The 20,299-nt window shown below is 40.0% G+C and overlaps 1 pseudogene; it reads right to left on the bottom strand.

Annotated features, from left to right (window-relative positions):
- The window catches only part of LOC117980901 (probable C-mannosyltransferase DPY19L2), a 62,077-nt pseudogene extending 61,163 nt beyond the window's left edge, over positions 1–914 (bottom strand).
- Between the last annotated feature and the right edge of the window lie 19,385 nt (positions 915–20,299).

Raw genomic sequence — 20,299 nt, 5'->3', positions numbered from 1 at the left:
TGAGGTCAGGAGTTCGAGACCAGCCTGGCCAACATAGTGAAACCCCATCTCTACTAAAAATACAAAAATTAGCTGGGCGTGGTGGCAGGCGCCTGTGATGCCAGCTACTCAGGAGGTTGAGGCAGGAGAATCACTTGAAATCGGAAGGCAGAGGCTGGAAATCGGAAGGCAGAGGCTGCAGTGAGCCAAGATCACAGGACTGCACTCTGGCCTGGGCGACAAGAGCGAAACTCCATCTCAAAAAAAAAAAAAAAAAAAAAAAAAAGTTGGTGATTATCTTTCCAGTCCTCCCTCTAGGCATTTAAAGCATGAAATTAGAGTTACTCAATACTACCTAATGAGATCATATTATCAATGTTAATGTAATATACATCACTAAACATCAGAAACATCTTTCCTCGTCTCAGAAGTGTAGTTTTATTATGCAGGTTGACATAGTAGGAAAAGCATAGCTTTGATGTCAGAATTGAACTCAAATTCTGACTCTGCAAGTTATAGTTTCCATGGTCTCAAGTAATCCTTCAACGGCTGTCAATCACTTCACCTCTCAGATAAATTTAATAACAACCATTCTACAAGAGAAGTGAGATAAGCTCTCACATATACAGTCGTATATGTCCTATATGTCCTAAGTATAGTGCTGGCATATAGTATGCAGTGAATGCTTTCACCTTGTTAAAACATTCTGTTCTAAACTTACATTTTTATTTGTAAATGAGAAATTAATCCCCTGTGAAATTAATCTCGCAGGGGGAGCGAAGCCACGGTTGCCGGGAAGCGCGGGCCACCCCTCCCTCCCTCCCATTCTTCATCCTCCCCTCGCGCGCCACCCGTTTTTCCTCTTTCTCCGTTAATAACGGCTGGGTGGCTGGGGGAGGAGGGAAGGTGGCTCCGGCGGAGTCTGGGCGGGCGCCTCCCACTCAGCCGCCAGTCGCCGTGGGAGCCGGAGGATGGCGGCGGTAGCAGCGGCCGCCGGAGAGGAGGCGGTGCGGAGGCCCGGGGCGCCAAGCGCGGCGGCAGAAAGCGGCAGCGGCCCGTCATGGCGCACCATAACCGAAACCAGCGGCAGTCGCACCGCCACCTGAGTCGCCCCTTCCTGCTGGAGACAGCGAGGGGTGCCTGCAGCGGGGACACCTTCCTCTCCGCGTCTCCTCGTCTCCCGCGCCCGCGTCAGGCCGCCAGCCTTGCCCAACGCCCCGAGAAGAGCGCGCCGGGCGCCGACTGCCCCTCGGGGCGCCGGGCGGCGGCCCTGGACGTGCGGGGGCCTCTCTGGGCCGGCCGCGGCGCCTCGGCCCTGCCCTCTAGCTCCCGCGTTCGCTCCTGCCCTCTTGGCTCTCGGGGCACAGCGCGCGGCCCGGTCCGGAGCAGGGCGGACATGAGCGCCAAGCAGAGCGGCCTGGCCGCCGCTAACCGCGCACGCGCGCGTACTCGGCTCGGATCTACCTTCCAGTAGCAGCGGAGTGGCCAATGGGACCGGGACCAGGGCCGGGGGACGGGGGCCGCCGCCGCGGGGAGGTTCCCGGCCCAGGTGCCCAGCGCTCACCAGCCCGGCGGCGCCGCCGCGGCGGCCCCGCAGCTGTTTCCTCGGGGGGGCGTGGCGTCGGGGGCCCTCGCGGCGCAGTCCTCCTTCAGCATCTCGAACAGCAGCAGCGGCCCGCAGGACTCGCAGGACTGGGTGCACAGCAGCCCTGAGGATGGCGGCGGCGGCCGGCACTGGCCGGTGGGCGGGAGCCCCGGCGGGCCGCGCCTGGTGATCGGCTCCTTACCAGCTCACCTCTCACCGCGCATGTTTGGAGGTACGGACCCCTCTCCGCGCGCCCGCGCTCGGTCCTCCCGCGGCTGCACGTGGGCCGTGGCCGCCGGCTATTTTTACCCTTCTCCTTTTCTCCTTCGGCCGGGGCGCCGGGGGCTGCTTCCCGGCCCAGCCCGCGCCGGTCTCCATCCTGGGAAGAAACCCGGCACGTAACACCTGCGGTGTCGCTGCCGCGTAGACACGTGGTTTTGTTTTTAAACATCGTGAGCACCCACACCTCAGCGGGTACTCAGTAGAGATAGTCTATTTTCCAGTGAGTTGACTGGAGCAAATGTTTTACAGCAAACCCACGAAACAGCCCTTGTGGTTGTGGCTTTTAGTACCAGGAATTCAGAAAGAGACGGTTGCTAAATGTAGTTCTATCTGGAGACTCGAGTGGGGAACAATTTTTAAAAGCCAAAAGTCAAAGGGTCTCAAATGAACTCTGAGTTACCATCTTTGGACCGACTTTTAATATAAAGCTGTAATCCTTAAATCTGTGTCAGTAGTCCCACTTACTATGTCACTTTAATTGGATGAATGCGTTAATGAAAAGTTTGTTTTCAAACCTCACTAAACTGCTACTTAAGATCACAGTTAATGTGAGTCCTGCTTAATTTGGAAAGCATTTAAAAAATGGAAAAGTTTCTTAGGGAAGTAAAAATTTTGCAACTCTGCCTACAAGGTACAGTAATTGGCTAGGTTCTTTTGAAGAGCAGTGTTGACTAGAGTTAAGGAAAAGTCAGTTGTGAAAAATGGACATTTTTAATAGCAAAGTGATGTGCTTTACTGTAGAAACAGGAGGAAGGGTGCATTATCCTGGGGAAAATGAATTCTTCTTCAGTTATGTTTTATGCTGCTCTACTTTATTGCAAAACGCTAATATTAAATGAATCAAGACCACCTCCCCTTCCCGCTTTATGAAAATAAATAGAAGTATAGAAGATATGCATTCCCATTTCATCGCATTATGTACCTGATATTAGAAGAATTCGCAACTGAGCACAGATGAGCAACGAAAACACCATCCCCTATATTTTTGTGCCTCTTTTACTTACATATTTGTAAACGTAGGAACTTTGAGTGGAGACTTAGTAAAGTGGAATACGTAGTAATTTATCTGTTGTGATGTTCTGTGCTATCAGCACACACGCCAGCATAAATTAAAAATAGCAATGTCATGTTTAGTTTTTCCCATCTTTTTAGTAACGCTTTGTACATTCAATATGGAACGACGCTTGACTTTTAATTAGCAACCTTGTTTTAAAGTAATTTTTGCTTCTTAAAAATATTCATCCCTCTTAAAATTGGGCCATTTTTAAAAGTCATTTGCTTTTGAGTAAAAGAACTCCACTGGTGTCTTTAAAGTGATTTGATTACAACTAACCCAGCAGTTGAAGTTGCTGTAGTCCACACTGAAGAATATAAAAGGCAGTTTCTGAGAATTGGTGATTAGTGCGAAAATGAAGGGCAAACTGGTTTTTAATATTTATCTTTATCTTTTTAAAGTGAAAATTTGCATTTAGCAGTTATCAAAAGATGAATATTTGTTTGCTAAAGAAGGGTCAATAGGAAAAGCCTTGTCAAGTTAATATTTATTTAATATGCTGATTTTTAAAAATTCATTTTCTAAGAGCTGATAATTCCCTTTGAGGAACATTATAGTTCTATTGGTTTATTTTGTTAAGTAAATGCATTCTATTCAGAGCAAGAGACAGTTGAGCCCCATGCTATTCCTAGTAAGTAAAAATACCTAGTTGCTTAAAGTTGGAGATAAAGCATTTATCTTTTTTCTTATCTAAGTTCTAGATTTGTGCACTCATTATAGTTCTTTTAGTGCTGTTGGGGTTGGGTGACTGGGGCCTAGTGGTACAGTGACACTTTCTGAGGAACTTATAGCAGCCTTTCTCACCCGGCTTTCTGGAGAGAATTGTGCCGTAGTGTGCAATGAATTTTAACTTTCAGCACCAGTGCATTTAGGACGGTTTTAGTTATGTATCATTCTTGGAACAATTGAGAAAAGTCACTGAAATAATTTCCTATGTTTGGTGATTCAGATGAGGAACCTCAGTTGAGAATTGCTGGAAAGGGATCAGAGAAATTACCTGTTCTTATTATATGACAGGATCAGATGAAAGTGCCACATCCTGAAATCTCTGTTGAGGCAGGGAGATGGAATACACTTATGTAAAAACCCATCTTAGTGGCATTGCCTTACTGAGATTTTTACCTATATTTTAGTGGACGGGTTATTAGGAAAACAATAAAAGCATGTTTCTCATCATCTTGAGATTTAGGGAGCTAGATGAAGAATCTTAAAAAAGTTAGACTTGACTGTACTTCACATTTACTTAATTTTTTAGTATCTATTATAGCATTATTGTGTTTATTCAGTTACAAATTGTATAAATGGTTATATACAAATAACTCCATCTGAAAATTGATAAAAGGATTATTTCAGAATTAATGGAAAGTTCATATTGTTTTTTGTAAAACTGTTGTTTTAATTGTTGTTTATATTATTAACGTCTCCTAATAAGAAAATGTGGTACTAAGATTCAAAATTATTCTCTTGTGAGCTCTCATGTAATTTACAGAAAATGAAAAACAGTCCCCCCCTTTTATTTTTAACACTTAAGAGTCTAGCAAGTGGAATTGTTAATAGTTCCCTCATAATGAATTGCCACACTGAACGAGGAAGTTTTCTGTGTTGGTTTTATGTTTTGCGGTCTTTTGGACATCTATTTTGGCTATATACACTCTTATTCTCTCTAGAGAACTGGAAGAAAAATGCCTAATCCAGATATTTCAGTGTGTAGAAATTTCCTAGAATTGAGTTGCCGGACATCAGAATGTGATTATATTTAGGAGTTTTTAGGTGAAGTAAATCTTGGGCTTGTTATTCTTTCCAGAGTGGGGAGTGTTAAAGTGAACAGACGCTTTCTTGACTACTGCTAGTGTTGTCCATCACCTTTGTTTTAAAAAAGGTCTTAAGGGTATTTCCTAATATTTAAAAATGTTGGTGGTATTTTAGGGTTTATTTGGCTTTAATTTACGTCTACGTTTTTTTTTTCCACTGTCAAGTAGCTATTGTTCATAAGAGCATAACACGAGTGGTAAAATAGCCTTTAATGATGCAGCAAGGATGGGGTAGATGAATTGGGCTATAGAAATATACCAATACATGGAGATTATTTCCAGAGACATCGTGTGGACTTCTATAATGTATCCTTGAGTCCAGAAGTGAAAATGTAAAATGACTTAATCTAAGACAACCAGTGGTGCTGGGTTGCTTTTGGCCTCCTGATTTTCTTGAGCTTTTTTGGGTGTGGCTTGCTCATGAGTATTTCAGTAGTCTGATTGTAACTCAGGTGCCTTGTTACTTGTGCAACATGTTTTCTTATATTGAAGGAGTGTGGGTTATCTCTTAAAACTGAATATGTTGAATAAGACCTGTATTTCTAGGACGATTTCTCTTAATTTTTAAGCAGATGTGAAGTTTTATGCTGTTAGGTTGTCTTCATCAATTAACCATTATGGAATTGGTCTCAGTTATCACTTCTTACCAATATCAAGTGCCAAAATGTTTGAATTTGGGATACTGTAATTAATCTACTTCCTATTCCTGAATGTTATTTTGTGCCATTGAAGGCTTTTATGGGGAGTGGCCAAAGAGGAATGTTTGCCTCTTTCTAAGAAAAATGAGCCTTCTAACCACAACCCCTGCCACTCCTGAAGTAATAAGAATTTTGGTGGTTATTGTTTCTCACTTGTAATTTCATACCTTCGTGTTATATGTTTTGCTGTGTGTAAGTGTGGCCTGTGTCATGGAAGTTTCTGCTTTGGGGATTTTTTGAAACTATTCTTGACTGCAAGGTGGGGAGGATTGGTGAGTTGCACAGGGCATCACCTGATCTGAGAGCAGCGTGACCTAAGAACCTGGTATTTTGATGCTTTGCTGGCTGGTGCAGTGCCTGAGGGAGTAAGAGCCCTGTTGTTGTAAGATAGTGTCTTACTCCCTCAGGCACATCTCCAACAAGTCTCTTGCTCTCCTCCAATTTGATTGCTTTGCCTGGTGACCAGTAAGTAAGTTCTTTTGATTACCAAATATCATGAATTAGATATCAACTTTTAAACTATTTATTATTATTTGGGTTTGTAAGGAGAATTGCCCTAATATTAAACGTATTACATGTACTAAGTATTATGTACAATTGGGTATACTGGCAAATGTTAAAAGAGAGTGTAGGAACTGCTTTATGTAGCAGATTACTTCCTAAGTTTTACCTTATGTGAATATTCTTAAGAACTATTGTTTATTTGAAATGTTAGTCTGTGTTTTAATTTTGCATATACATGACATTTATTTGTTTAGAAATTGGACAAAACATAGGCCTTTTTGTGAACAAAGAGTTCAGAAATACCTTAGGTTCTGATTTTATTCATTTTTTTATTTTATTTTATTCATGTTCTAAGCTGCTTGTTCACAAATAACTACAAATTTAGCTGTTCTAAGCAACACATTTATTATCTCGCAACTTCTATGGGTCAAGAGGCTGGGCACAACTTAGCTGTGTCCTCTGTAAGACTGCAGTCAAAGTGTTGGCCAGGGCTGGGTTGTTATCTAGAGACTCAACTGGGGAAAGGTCTGCCCCAAGACTTCCTTGGGTTATTGGCTGAATTTATTTCCTTGTGTCTGTTAGGTTCAGAGCAGCTTGCTTCTTCAAAGTCAGCAAAGGAAGAGAGTCTATCAAAGGTGAACTGGTGCTGTGTTCTTACGTAATCGTGTACATGTAATCACATACAACCCATTGCCTTTGCTGTATTTCATTGATTAGAAGCAAGTCATAGGTCCAGTTCACGTGCAAGGGGAGGGAATTATACAAAGGTTTAAACACCAGGAAGTGTAGGAATCAAGAATAGTCACATCAGTTCTGTCTGCCACATGGATTATAGACTTAGATTGACAGCTGAACATGCAACTTTTTTTTAAAACTCAGTTTTTATTTACTTTTAAAAAGTTGTACTAATGCATATGGTAAGTATAGTATTAATAAACATGAATTGAGCCCCTTTTAGGGGCTGGGCATTGTAGATATTCAGGGTTCAAATGTGGGGCTTCTTTATGCACTGCTCAACTCTCCATTGAATTTGAGAGATGGATATGTGTGATCATTATACAGTGCAACAAATTCAGTAATAGAACTGTTAACAAAATGCTTCGTGAAGTATTTTTGTCTAGGCTAGTCAAAAAATGCTTCACAGAGGAGGATACATTTGAACTGTAGTTTGAAGGATTTAGAAGTTTTATGGAGAGAGGGCACTGTAGACTAAAGAAAAATCCACAAAAGCTTGGGTTTTGATAGGGCATACTGAAAAGTTAAATATGTCTGGATTGTAGGGTGCATAGAGGAATGATGAGAACCTGAAGCTGGAAAAATAGAAAGTGGAGCCAGTTGAAAGATTTTATAGTGCTGTAGGTTTGTTTTATCTAATGAAGTTTGAAAGCAGGGGGAGTATCATGATTAGGCCATTGGGCACAATTAACATTCGTAGTTTACATGGATGGCAACCTTCTCTAGTGGTGCAGACTTCAGGCTGTATGCAGCAACCCTGATCAGGATTCAGTTCTTAAGGAGGAGAGTGTGATAGCAGGAGGATAAGTTAGGATTCTTTTAGAATATAACTGATAGAAGATGCCTACGTTGAAAAGATGGCATTGGTGAGGGAGAAGAAAAGTTAGATTTGATTGAGATTTCTAAGGTAGAAGTGATAGAATTGAGAACCTGGGTACATAGTGATGTCTTGACCAGTATTGAAGATGAAAAGAACAAGTTTTAGGAAATGATAATGAGTTCCTTTTAGGCCTGTTAAATTTGAGTGGCTATCGGATTTCCATCTGGATAGAAGTATCCTTTAAGTGGCTGGAAACATGAGTCTCTAATTCGGGATATTACAAAAAACTGAGAAATCAATTTGCAGGATATAAATGATTCCAGAAAGTGGATAAGATTACTGAGGGATGAATATAGATTGACGAAGGACAAGGATGGAATCCAGAGGAGCAAGTATTTTAAGAGACAGGCAGAGGAAGAGGCCAGCAGTTAGAATTCAACCAGAGGGAAAGGAAGTTTTTTAAAACCTTTTTTTAAATTATAAAAATAATACCTGTTCACTAGAGAAAAACTAACATACAGAAAAGCAGTGGCTCACGCCTGTAATCCCAGCACTTTGGGAGGCCGAGGCGGGTGGATCATGAGGTCAGGAGATCTAGACCATCCTGGCTAACACGGTGAAACCCCATCTCTACTAAAAATACAAAAAAGTGGCCAGGCGTGGTGATGGGCGCCTGTAGTCCCAGCTACTCCAGAGGCTGAGGCAGGAGAATGGCATGAACCTGGGAGGTGGAGCTTACAGTAAGGGGAGATCGCGCCACTGCACTCCAGCCTGGCCCACAGAGTGAGACTCCATCTCAAAAAAAAAAAATCGCAAATCACTTGTAATCTTACCACTAGAAATAACCAGAAAAAAGTGTTAATGTCTTTTATATATGTATTTGTTTTAGACACAAAATTTGGAACATTCATTTTTATATTGTTTTGATTTTAACCTTTCTGATGTTCTAATACGAAGTTTTAAAGCTACACATTTTCCTCCAAGAATTGCTTTACCTGAATCCCACTGATTTTGAAGGGTTCTTGTTAACATTCAGTGAAAAATGTATTTTAATTTCCCATATGATTTCTTCTTGATCCATGAGTTACACATTCTTTGATAACGTGCTCTTTCCATTTCCACCAGTTTCTAACATCACGTTAAAATTTTTTATAACATGATTTTTAATTATTACCCAGTATTCCAAAAATCACTCAAATATTTAATGAGGACCCGCTCTTCCGAACACTATTCTGGGGATACAGCAGTGAAGAAATAAGATAAAAATCCCTGCTTTTAGGGGCCTTATTATTCTATTTGGGAGAGATAGTAAACAAACAAGTAAAATACATAGTGTGTTAGGGCATTGAGTGTAATGGAAAAAAATGGAGTGCAAAGGCTGATAGAGATTATGGGGTGGAGGCCTATCTATAGTTGCTATTTTAAATCGGGTTTTAAGGATGACCTCACTGACAAGGTGACAATTCAAGCAGAAAGTGAAGGAGCAAGTCATGAGGATCTCTGGGGGAAAAACATTCAGGCACAGGGAGCAGTAACTGTAAAAGCCCTGAGGCATGAGTGTACCTGATATGTAGGTTTACTACAGCTGGAGTGCAGAGGGCTGTAGAAGATGAGAGCATAGTGGGGTGGCATGAGGTTGGGACAGAATCATAAACTGCCTCATAACCACTGACCTGTGGTTTGCGGCTTTTGTTTTAAAGAGGGATGGGGAGACACTGGAATATTTTTGTGCAGAGGATAGACATAATCTGACTTGGGTTTTAAAGGATTACTCTGGCTATCGTGTGAGGTGGCAAGAGTCAGCAAGGAGGCAAAAATCCAGATGAAAGATAACAGTGGCTTGGACTGGGTGGCAGTGCTGGAGGTGCTAAGCAGTGGCCAGATTCTGGATATCCCGTGTTTTGAAGATAGAGCCACCTGGATTAGATGTGGAGGTATGAGAGAAAATGAAGAGTCTAGGATTTATTTGGTTGTTCCTTATAGCTGAACATTTAGTTTGTTTGGTACAGTTATAATAAAATACTGTTGCCATGAACACCTTGGTAAGCAAATTTTTACAGTGTTTTTTTTTTTTGGATGGAGTCTCGCTCTGTCACCCAGGCTAGAGTGCAGTAGTGCGATCTTGACTCACTGCAACCTCTGCCTCCCAGGTTCAAGCGATTCTTGTGCCTCAGCCTCCCAAGTAGCTGTGATTACAGGTGTGCACCACCATGCCTGGCTAATTTTTGTATTTTTAGTAGAGACTGGGTTTCGCCATGTTGGCCAGGCTAGTCTCAAACTCTTAGCCTCAAGTGATTCGCCCACCTCAGCCTCCCAAAGTGCTGGGATTACAGGCGTGAGCAACATGGGATTGCCAGAAACAAAGATGTGCTTTTCTTCAAGGCATTTGATCTTTATTGCCAAATTGCTCATTAGAAATGGAAACAGCTGGGGGGAGGAGCCAAGGTGGCCAAATAGGAACAGCTCCGGTCTACAGCACCCAGCGTGAGTGACGCAGAAGACGGGTGATTTCTGCATTTCCATCTGAGGTACCGGGTTCATCTCACTAGGGAGGGCCAGACAGTGGGCGCAGGTCAGTGGGTGTGTGCACCGTGCGCGAGCCGAAGCAGGGTGAGGCAGTGCCTCACTTGGGAAGCACAAGGGGTCAGGGAGTTCCCTTTCCGAGTCAAAGAAAGGGGTGACGGACGCACCTGGAAAATCGGGTCACTCCCACCCGAATATTGCGCTTTTCAGACCGGCTTAAAAAACGGCGCACCACGAGATTATATCCCGCATCTGGCTCGGAGGGTCCTGCGCCCACGGAGTCTCACTGATAGCTAGCACAGCAGTCTGAGATCAAACTGCAAGGCGGCAGCGAGGCTGGGGGAGGGGCGCCCGCCATTGCCCGGGCTTGCTTAGGTAAACAAAGCAGCCCAGAAGCTTGAACTGGGTGGAGCCCACCACAGCTCAAGGAGGCCTGCCTGCCTCTGTAGGCTCCACCTCCAGGGGCAGGGCACAGACAAACAAAAAGACAGCAGTAACCTCTGCAGACTTAAATGTCCCTCCCTGTCTGACAGCTTTGAAGAGAGCAGTGGTTCTCCCAGCACGCAGCTGGAGATCTGAGAACTGGCAGACTGCCTCCTCAAGTGGGTCCGTGACCCCTGACCCCCGGGCAGCCTAACTGGGAGGCACCCCCCAACAGGGGCACACTGACACCTCACACTGCAGGGTATTCCAACAGACCTGCAGCTGAGGGTCCTGTCTGTTAGAAGGAAAACTAACAAACAGAAAGGACATCCACACCAAAAACCCATCTGTACATCACCATCATCAAAGACCAAAAGTAGATAAAACCACAAAGATGGGGAAAAAACAGAACAGAAAAACTGGAAACTCTAAAACGCAGAGTGCCTCTCCTCCTCCAAAGGAACGCAGTTCCTCACCAGCAACGGAAAAAAGCTGGATGGAGAATGACTTTGACGAGCTGAGAGAAGAAGGCTTCAGACGATCAAATTACTCTGAGCTACGGGAGGACATTCAAACCAAAGGCAAAGAAGTTGAAAACTTGAAAAAAATTTAGAAGAATGTATAAGTAGAATAACCAATACAGAGAAGTGCTTAAAGGAGCTGATGGAGCTGAAAACCAAGGCTCGAGAACTACGTGAAGAATGCAGAAGCCTCAGGAGCCGATGCGATCAACTGGAAGAAAGGGTATCAGCAATGGAAGATGAAATGAATGAAATGAAGTGAGAAGGGAAGTTTAGAGAAAAAAGAATAAAAAGAAATGAGCAAAGCCTCCAAGAAATATGGGACTATGTGAAAAGACCAAATCTACGTCTGATTGGTGTACCTGAAAGTGATGGGGAGAATGGAACCAAGTTGGAAAACACTCTGCAGGATATTATCCAGGAGAACTTCCCCAATCTAGCAAGGCAGGCCAACGTTCAGATTCAGGAAATACAGAGAACGCCACAAAGATACTCCTCGAGAAGAGCAACTCCAAGACACATAATTGTCAGATTCACCAAAGTTGAAATGGAGGAAAAAATGTTAAGGGCAGCCAGAGAGAAAGGTCGGGTTACCCTCAAAGGGAAGCCCATCAGACTAACAGCGGATCTCTCAGCAGAAACCCTACAAGCCAGAAGAGAGTGGGGGCCAATATTCAACATTCTTAAAGAAAAGAATTTTCAACCCAGAATTTCATATCCAGCCAAACTAAGCTTCATAAGTGAAGGAGAAATAAAATACTTTACAGACAAGCAAATGCTGAGACATTTTGTCACCACCAGGCCTGCCCTAAAAGAGCTCCTGAAGGAAGCACTAAACATGGAAAGGAACAACCGGTACCAGCCGCTGCAAAATCATGCCAAAATGTAAAGACCATCGAGACTAGGAAGAAACTGCATCAACTAACGAGCAAAATCACCAGCTAACATCATAATGACAGGATCAAATTCAAACATAACAATATTAACTTTAAATGTAAATGGACTAAATGCTCCAATTAAAAGACACAGACTGGCAAATTGGATAAAGAGTCAAGACCCATCAGTGTGCTGTATTCAGGAAACCCATCTCACGTGCAGAGACACACATAGGCTCAAAATAAAAGGATGGAGGAAGATCTACCAAGCAAATGGAAAACAAAAAAAGGCAGGGGTTGCAATCCTAGTCTCTGATAAAGCAGACTTTAAACCAGCAAAGATCAAAAGAGACAAAGAAGGCCATTACATAATGGTAAAGGGATCAATTCAACAAGAGGAGCTAACTATCCTAAATATATATGCACCCAATACAGGAGCACCCAGATTCATAAAGCAAGTCCTGAGTGACCTACAAAGAGACTTAGACTCCCACACATTAATAATGGGAGACTTTAACACCCCACTGTCAACATTAGACAGATCAACAAGACAGAAAGTCAACAAGGATACCCAGGAATTGAACTCAGCTCTGCAGCAAGCGGACCTAATAGACATCTACAGAACTCTCCACCCCAAATCAACAGAATATACATTTTTTTCAGCACCACACCACACCTATTCCAAAATTGACCACATACTTGGAAGTAAAGCTCTCCTCAGCAAATGTAAAAGAACAGAGATTATAACAAACTATCTCTCAGACCACAGTGCAATCAAACTAGAACTCAGGATTAAGAAACTCACTCAAAACCGCTCAACTACATGGAAACTGAACAACCTGCTCCTGAATGACTACTGGATACATAACAAAATGCAGGCAGAAATAAAGATGTTCTTTGAAACCAACGAGAACAAAGACACAACATACCAGAATCTCTGGGATGCATTCAAAGCAGTGTGTAGAGGGAAATTTATAGCACTAAATGCCCACAAGAGAAAGCAGGAAAGATCCAAAATTGACACCCTAACATCACAATTAAAAGAACTAGAAAAGCAAGAGCAAACACATTCAAAAGCTAGCAGAAGGCAAGAAATAACTAAAATCAGAGCAGAACTGAAGGAAATAGACACACAAAAAACCCTTCAAAAAATTAATGAATCCAGGAGCTGGTTTTTTGAAAGGATCAACAAAATTGATAGACCGCTAGCAAGACTAATAAAGAAAAAAAGAGAGAAGAATCAAATAGACACAATAAAAAATGATTAAGGGGATATCACCACCGATCCCACAGAAATACAAACTATCATCAGAGAATACTACAAACACCTCCACGCAAATAAACTAGAAAATCTAGAAGAAATGGATAAATTCCTGGACACATACACTCTCCCAAGACTAAACCAGGAAGAAGTTGAATCTCTGAATAGACCAATAACAGGAGCTGAAATTGTGGCAATAATCAATAGTTTACCAACCAAAAAGAGTCCAGGACCAGATGGATTCACAGCCGAATTCTACCAGAGGTACAAGGAGGAACTGGTACCATTCCTTCCGAAACTATTCCAATCAATAGAAAAAGAGGGAATCCTCCCTAACTCATTTTATGAGGCCAGCATCATTCTGATACCAAAGCCTGGCAGAGACACAACCAAAAAAGATAATTTTAGACCAATATCCTTGATGAACATTGATGCAAAAATTCTCAATAAAATACTGGCAAAACGAATCCAGCAGCACATCAAAAAGCTTATCCACCATGATCAAGTGGGCTTCATCCCTGGGATGCAAGGCTGGTTCAGTATACACAAATCAATAAATGTAATCCAGCATATAAACAGAGCCAAAGACAAAAACCACATGATTATCTCAATAGATGCAGAAAAAGCCTTTGACAAAATTCAACAACCCTTCATGCTAAAAACTCTCAATAAATTAGGTATTGATGGGACATATTTCAAAATAACAGCAGCTATCTATGACAAACCCACAGCCAATATCATACTGAATGGGCAAAAACTGGAAGCATTCCCTTTGAAAACTGGCACTAGACAGGGATGCCCTCTCTCACCACTCCTATTCAACATAGTGTTGGAAGTTCTGGCCAGGGCAATTAGGCAGGAGAAGGAAATAAAGGGTATTCAATTAGGAAAAGAGGAAGTCAAATTGTCCCTGTTTGCAGACGACATGATTGTATATCTAGAAAACCCCATTGCCTCAGCCCAAAATCTCCTTAAGCTGATAAGCAACTTCAGCAAAGTCTCAGGATACAGAATCAATGTACAAAAATCACAAGCATTCTTATACACCAACAACAGACAAACAGAGAGCCAAATCATGAGTGAACTCCCATTCACAATTGCTTCAAAGAGAGTAAAATACCTAGGAATCCAACTTACAAGGGATGTGAAGGACCTCTCCAAGGAGAACTACAAACCACTGCTCAGGGAAATAAAAGAGGATACAAACAAATGGAAGAACATTCCATGCTCATGGGTAGGAAGAATCAATATCGTGAAAATGGCCATACTGCCCAAGGTAATTTACAGATTCAATGCCATCCCCATCAAGCTACCAATGCCTTTCTTCACAGAATTGGGAAAAACTACTTTAAAGTTCATATGGAACCAAAAAAGAGCCTGCATTGCCAAGTCAATCCTAAGCCAGAAGAACAAAGCTGGAGGCATCACACTACCTGACTTCAAACTATACTACAAGGCTACAGTAACCAAAACAGCATGGTACTGGTACCAAAACAGAGATATAGATCAATGGAACAGAACAGAGCCCTCAGAAATAACGCCACATATCTACAACTATCTGATCTTTGACAAACCTGAGAAAAACAAGCAATGGGGAAAGGATTCCCTATTTAATAAATTGTGCTGGGAAAACTGGCTAGCCATATGTAGAAAGCTGAAACTGGATCCCTTCCTTACACCTTATACAAAAATCAATTCAAGATGGATTAAAGATTTAAACGTTAGACCTAAAACCATAAAAACCCTAGAAGAAAACCTAGGCATTACCATTCAGGACATAGGCATGGGCAAGGACTTCATGTGTAAAACACCAAAAGCAATGGCAACAAAGGACAAAATTGACAAATGGGATCTAATTAAACTAAAGAGCTTCTGCACAGCAAAAGAAACTACCATCAGAGTGAACAGGCAACCTACAAAATGGGAGAAAATTTTCGCAACCTACTCATCTGACAAAGGGCTAATATCCAGAATCTGCAATGAACTCAAACAAATTTACAAGAAAAAAACAAACAACCCCATCAAAAAGTGGGCGAAGGACATGAACAGACACTTCTCAAAAGAAGACATTCATGCAGCCAAAAAACACATGAAAAAATGCTCATCATCACTGGCCATCAGAGAAATGCAAATCAAAACCACGGTGAGATACCATCTCACACCAGTTGGAATGGCAATCATTAAAAAGTCAGGAAACAACAGGTGCTGGAGAGGATGTGGAGAAATAGGAACACTTTTACACTGTTGGTGGGACTGTAAACTAGTTCAACCATTGTGGAAGTCAGTGTGGCGATTCCTCAGGGATCTAGAACTAGAAATACCATTTGACCCAGCCATCCCATTACTGGGTATATACCCAAAGGACTATAAATCATGCTGCTATAAAGACACATGCACACATATGTTTATTGCGGCACTATTCACAATAGCAAAGACTTGGAACCAACCCAAATGTCCAACAATGATAGACTGGATTAAGAAAATGTGGCACATATACACCATGGAATACTATGCAGCCATGAAAAATGATGAGTTCATGTCCATTGTAGGGACATGGATGAAATTGGAAATCATCATTCTCAGTAAACTATCGCAAGAACAAAAAACCAAACACTGCATATTCTCACTCATAGGTGGGAATTGAACAATGAGATCACATGGACACAGGAAGGGGAACATCACACTCTGGGGACTGTTGTGGGGTGGGGGGAGGGGGGAGGGATAGCATTGGGAGATATACCTAATGCTAGATGACGAGTTAGTGGGTGCAGCGCACCAGCATGGCACATGTATACATATGTAACTAACCTGCACAATGTGCACATGTACCCTAAAACTTAAAGTATAATAATAATAATAATAAAATCAGTTCCAATGGAAAAAAAAAAAAGAAATGGAAACAGCTTCTAGCAAGGTATAATCTTTAGGACTATGTAAAATTTTTTAACCAATAAAATCTTGTGAGGTTTTTGATATTTATAAGTGCAGATTGGTAGATATATTTCGAGTAATATCACCTGTCAGAGTCATTATTTCATTCAGGGCTCTTTTTTTTTAGCAACAAAAAGATTTAGTGTGTCAGAAAATTATAGGTATATTCAGTCATTTGAATTTCATAAGTTCTGACCATGTGGAATATTCTAATTTTTGCTTGAATTGTGATTAGTGTGTAATAGTTCTTTAATTTACCTATTTATATATGAGCTGAGGAAAAAAAAGAACAAAGAAGCCATATATACATAATGGGTTATTTATTATGTGTAATATGTTTCAGAGAGCCAGTGCTCAGTTGAACAATAAATTTTTCTATTTTTGTTGGTTTTTAATTTTTTTCTACTGTTACCTCTGTTCTTTCTCATTTTGTAAAGTTAATTTTGTTCTTTCTCCTAGCTTCTTAGTTCTTTCATTTTTTATTTATCATTTTTAAATGATAAAAGCGTTTAAGGCTGTGTTTACTTCTCGTTACATGTAGTAACTTCCCATAGCTTTGGATACTTAACATTTTCATTGTCATTGAGTACACATTTTTTATCTTTTGAAAGTCAGTTCTATCGAGGAATAATCATGTTAACTGCATTTTGATATTTTCTTTTACTTGAAAGTTATTTTAAAGTGTGGCTTTATTGTGGTTATCCTTACTACTACCCTATCGTTACTTCTAGTGTTAATTTAGAAATATTGCGCCGTGGCTCGGCACTGTGGCTCACGCCCGTAATCCCAGCACTTTGCGAGGCCGAGGTGGGTGGATCATCTGAGGTCAGGAGTTCGAGGCCAGCCTGGCCAACATGGTGAACTCAAACTTTACACTTCATCTATATGACCAGCTATCATATGTCAATTATACCTTAATAAAGCTGTTTAAAAACATTTAGGGTATATCTACTGGAAAGTAAAACTTTTTAATTATAGACTTTATCATCACGTGCATAGAAAAATCCAAAGGATTCTACAAACAAGCTACTAGAACCGCTGATTGCATCAAGATGCAGGTACAAAGTTAATATTCAAAATCAACTATATTTCTATACAAGAGCAACAAAAAATGGAAAAATAAAAAAATTTAAAATAATACCATTTATAATAAAAGAGTACTGGGGAAGACCGTACATTGAAAAATACAAAACATTGCTGAGACTAATTAAAAATAATCAACAAAATGGAGATCTATACCATGATCGTGGATTAGAAAATTCAGTATCATAGAGATGTCAATTCTTCCCAAATGCATGTACAAGTCCAACATAATCCCAACCAAAATCCCAGCAGGTTTTTTTTTTTTTTGAGAAATTAATAAGCTGACCCTAACATTTAGATAGAAATGCAATTTTAAAAAGGAAAAACAAAGTTGGAAAACTATCTACAGTCAAGATTTATTGTAAAGCTACAGTAATCAAGACTGTGGTAGTGGCATAATTATAGGTCAAGAGAATAATAGAGTCCAGAAACAGATTCACACATAGTGTGGTCAATCAATTTTCAACGAACGTACCGAGAAAATTAATTCAATGGGGGAAAATACAGTTACCACAATGGAGCATTTTTTGGCATTCTGAAAATGTTTTGTAACTCAATTGTGGTGACGGATATATAGCTTCATGCATTTGTCAAAACTCAGAGAATGGTACACTCAAAATTGGCACATTTGATTACATGTAAGTCATACCTCAAAAAAGCTGATTTGGTGACAAAGATTTATATATGTTGTTGATAGAAGAAAAAAATCCAAATGCTTATTAAACATGATAATATATTTATTCCCATAAATAATAAGGGAAGAACAAATTAAAACAAAAAAGCATATCACAGCCATCATAAGAGTAAAAATCACAGGGTCTGACAATTCAAAATCTAATAAGGATATGAGAAAATTCTAGACAGCAGTGTGAACTGCTACATTTGCTTCAGACAGCAATTTAGCAATATCTGGTAAAGCTGAAAAAGCACACACTCTATAATAGCAATTCCACTTTTAGGTATATATCCTAGACAAAATATTGCACATATACAGAAGAAAACCATACAAAAGTGTACATTTTAGATTACATTGCTTGTAATTGAAAAATTGGAAATAATGTATTAAGGTGGGGAAATACATAAACTTTAGAATTCATAAAATGGTTAAAATTAAAGAAATATACATATATACAGAAAGTTCAAAAATACAATTTTGAAGAAAAAAATCCTACAGTGATACATACAGTATGAGATCATTTATGTGGACTTAAAGCACATAATAAAACAATCTGAAAACAGAGATTGGATGGATACACACACCAAATTTTAATAAAGGTATAAGTTGGACTAGAAGCAGAACAAAGGTGATTTTAACTGTATTTATAATATTTTAATTATTTTAAAATAGCTGATGCAAAAATGACAAAGATTAGCATTTATTTATTCTAGATGGTTGATCACACATATTTGAATATTATTTTCTAAGTGTAGTTTTAAGCATTTCAAAATCTAAAGAATAATTTTTAAAAGCTATAAAAATATGAATAAAGGACTAGAAATCAGTAACTTTTAATTAATATGCTGGATTCTGGAACAACTTTAAACTCAACAGTAGTATTTACCATGGTGTCAAATTTAGCATTTATCTTGAGTTCACAAACTTGAGTTCACTAATTTTGTCTCTGTTTTTCAAATTTCTAGCGTTTACAGACTACTATAACAACATACTCTTTTAGGCTAAGTGTTGGAAGATAGTAATAGATTTCTGGCTGAAAAAGAAGTCTTACTTTACTAACGTAACTCCAAGATCACTATTCAAGCCCATCATTCTCACCGTCCCTTCACGTGGTCATCATGCCCACCTACAAGTTCTCCAAAGCCAAAAGCCCATCCCCATTTAGAACCGTTTTGGCTCCCATGACTCTCTTTTCCATTTGGCTTGTCTATTACCCTGGCCATTATTTACACACTAAGGTTCATTCTTTGAGTTCATGCGAGAACAGTTTCTGGAGTCTTTAAATTTTAAGAGAAGAACTTATGATATTCTGCTCACCTATAAGGATACACACAATTAATAAACCTGAAAGGTCCCCTCCCTTTCTTTTTAACAAGATTGTGCCCACTATTTATATCTGATAAAAAGGATCACTCTACAAATATTATTTGTCTCAAATTATGACTCACCTCTGGATAAAGATGGAAGCGTTTTACTGTATTAATTACAAGAGGATATTCAGTAAGCCTGTCATTCATAATCATCCACAGTCCTTCCAAAAATGAAGATGCTTCAATATTGTTCTTGAAGTAGCAATAATAAAGTCCCTTTTTTTAAAAAAAAAAGGCACATATTGTCAATGTAATTAAAACTTTAAAATATTTATTTTTATCAATTATTTAGTACTTTTTTTCTGAAAAAAAGGTCAATAATAAGACTTCCTAATTACTCCTTGCTATTTTGCATTCTTGGACTTTAAAAAGCACATATTTTCAGGTGATCACTGTACTATTCTTTCAAATTGTCTATAGGTTTTCAAACTAAAGAGTTGGAGGTATGGTCCAACGATTTAAAGAGTTTATCTAATATTGTCTTAAAGTGTGTAGACAGTACATGTTTAATTTTATCAAATCTGGGTTTTATCCCCCACATTTGAGATGCTTGAAAGTTGACCTCTGATTAATTCTGTCATAAACAGGGATGCCTTCATGCCTCTGTACAACTTTGCATATAGAAAATTACTTCTTTTTTTCCCATGCTCTTAGGAAATAAAATATAATGACCATAAGCATCATGGGCAAGGAATCCAATGCTTCTAGCTTACTTCATAGCTCCATCTAATTCTCTGTACAAAGTGAAAGCTCAATGTCGATTGACTATTGTTGCTTACAAATGCTATGTACTAAAAAGCAGATTATTTTAGTGTCTTACACTTCAGCATATAAAATAAAGTCTTCATTAGGATAGTAGAAGTGCTGTTGAGTTAAAATTCATGGATTAATCTCAAGGATCTAGAACTAGAAATACCATTTGACCCAGCCATCCCATTACTGGGTATATACCCAAAGGATTATAAATCATGCTGCTATAAGGACACATGTACACGTATGTTTATTGCGTCACTAGTCACAGTAGCAAAGACTTGGAACCAACCCAAATGTCCATCAATGATAGACTGGATTAAGAAAATGTGGTACATATACACCATGGAATACTATGCAGCCATAAAAAAGGATGAGTTCATGTCCTTTGTAGGGACATGGATGAAGCTGGAAACCA

The sequence above is a fragment of the Pan paniscus genome, chromosome 6 (assembly GCF_029289425.2).
Source record: "Pan paniscus chromosome 6, NHGRI_mPanPan1-v2.0_pri, whole genome shotgun sequence".
NCBI lineage: Eukaryota > Metazoa > Chordata > Mammalia > Primates > Hominidae > Pan > Pan paniscus.
Note: the sequence above shows the minus strand (reverse complement) of the source record. Positions and strands in the feature narration are given on the sequence as shown.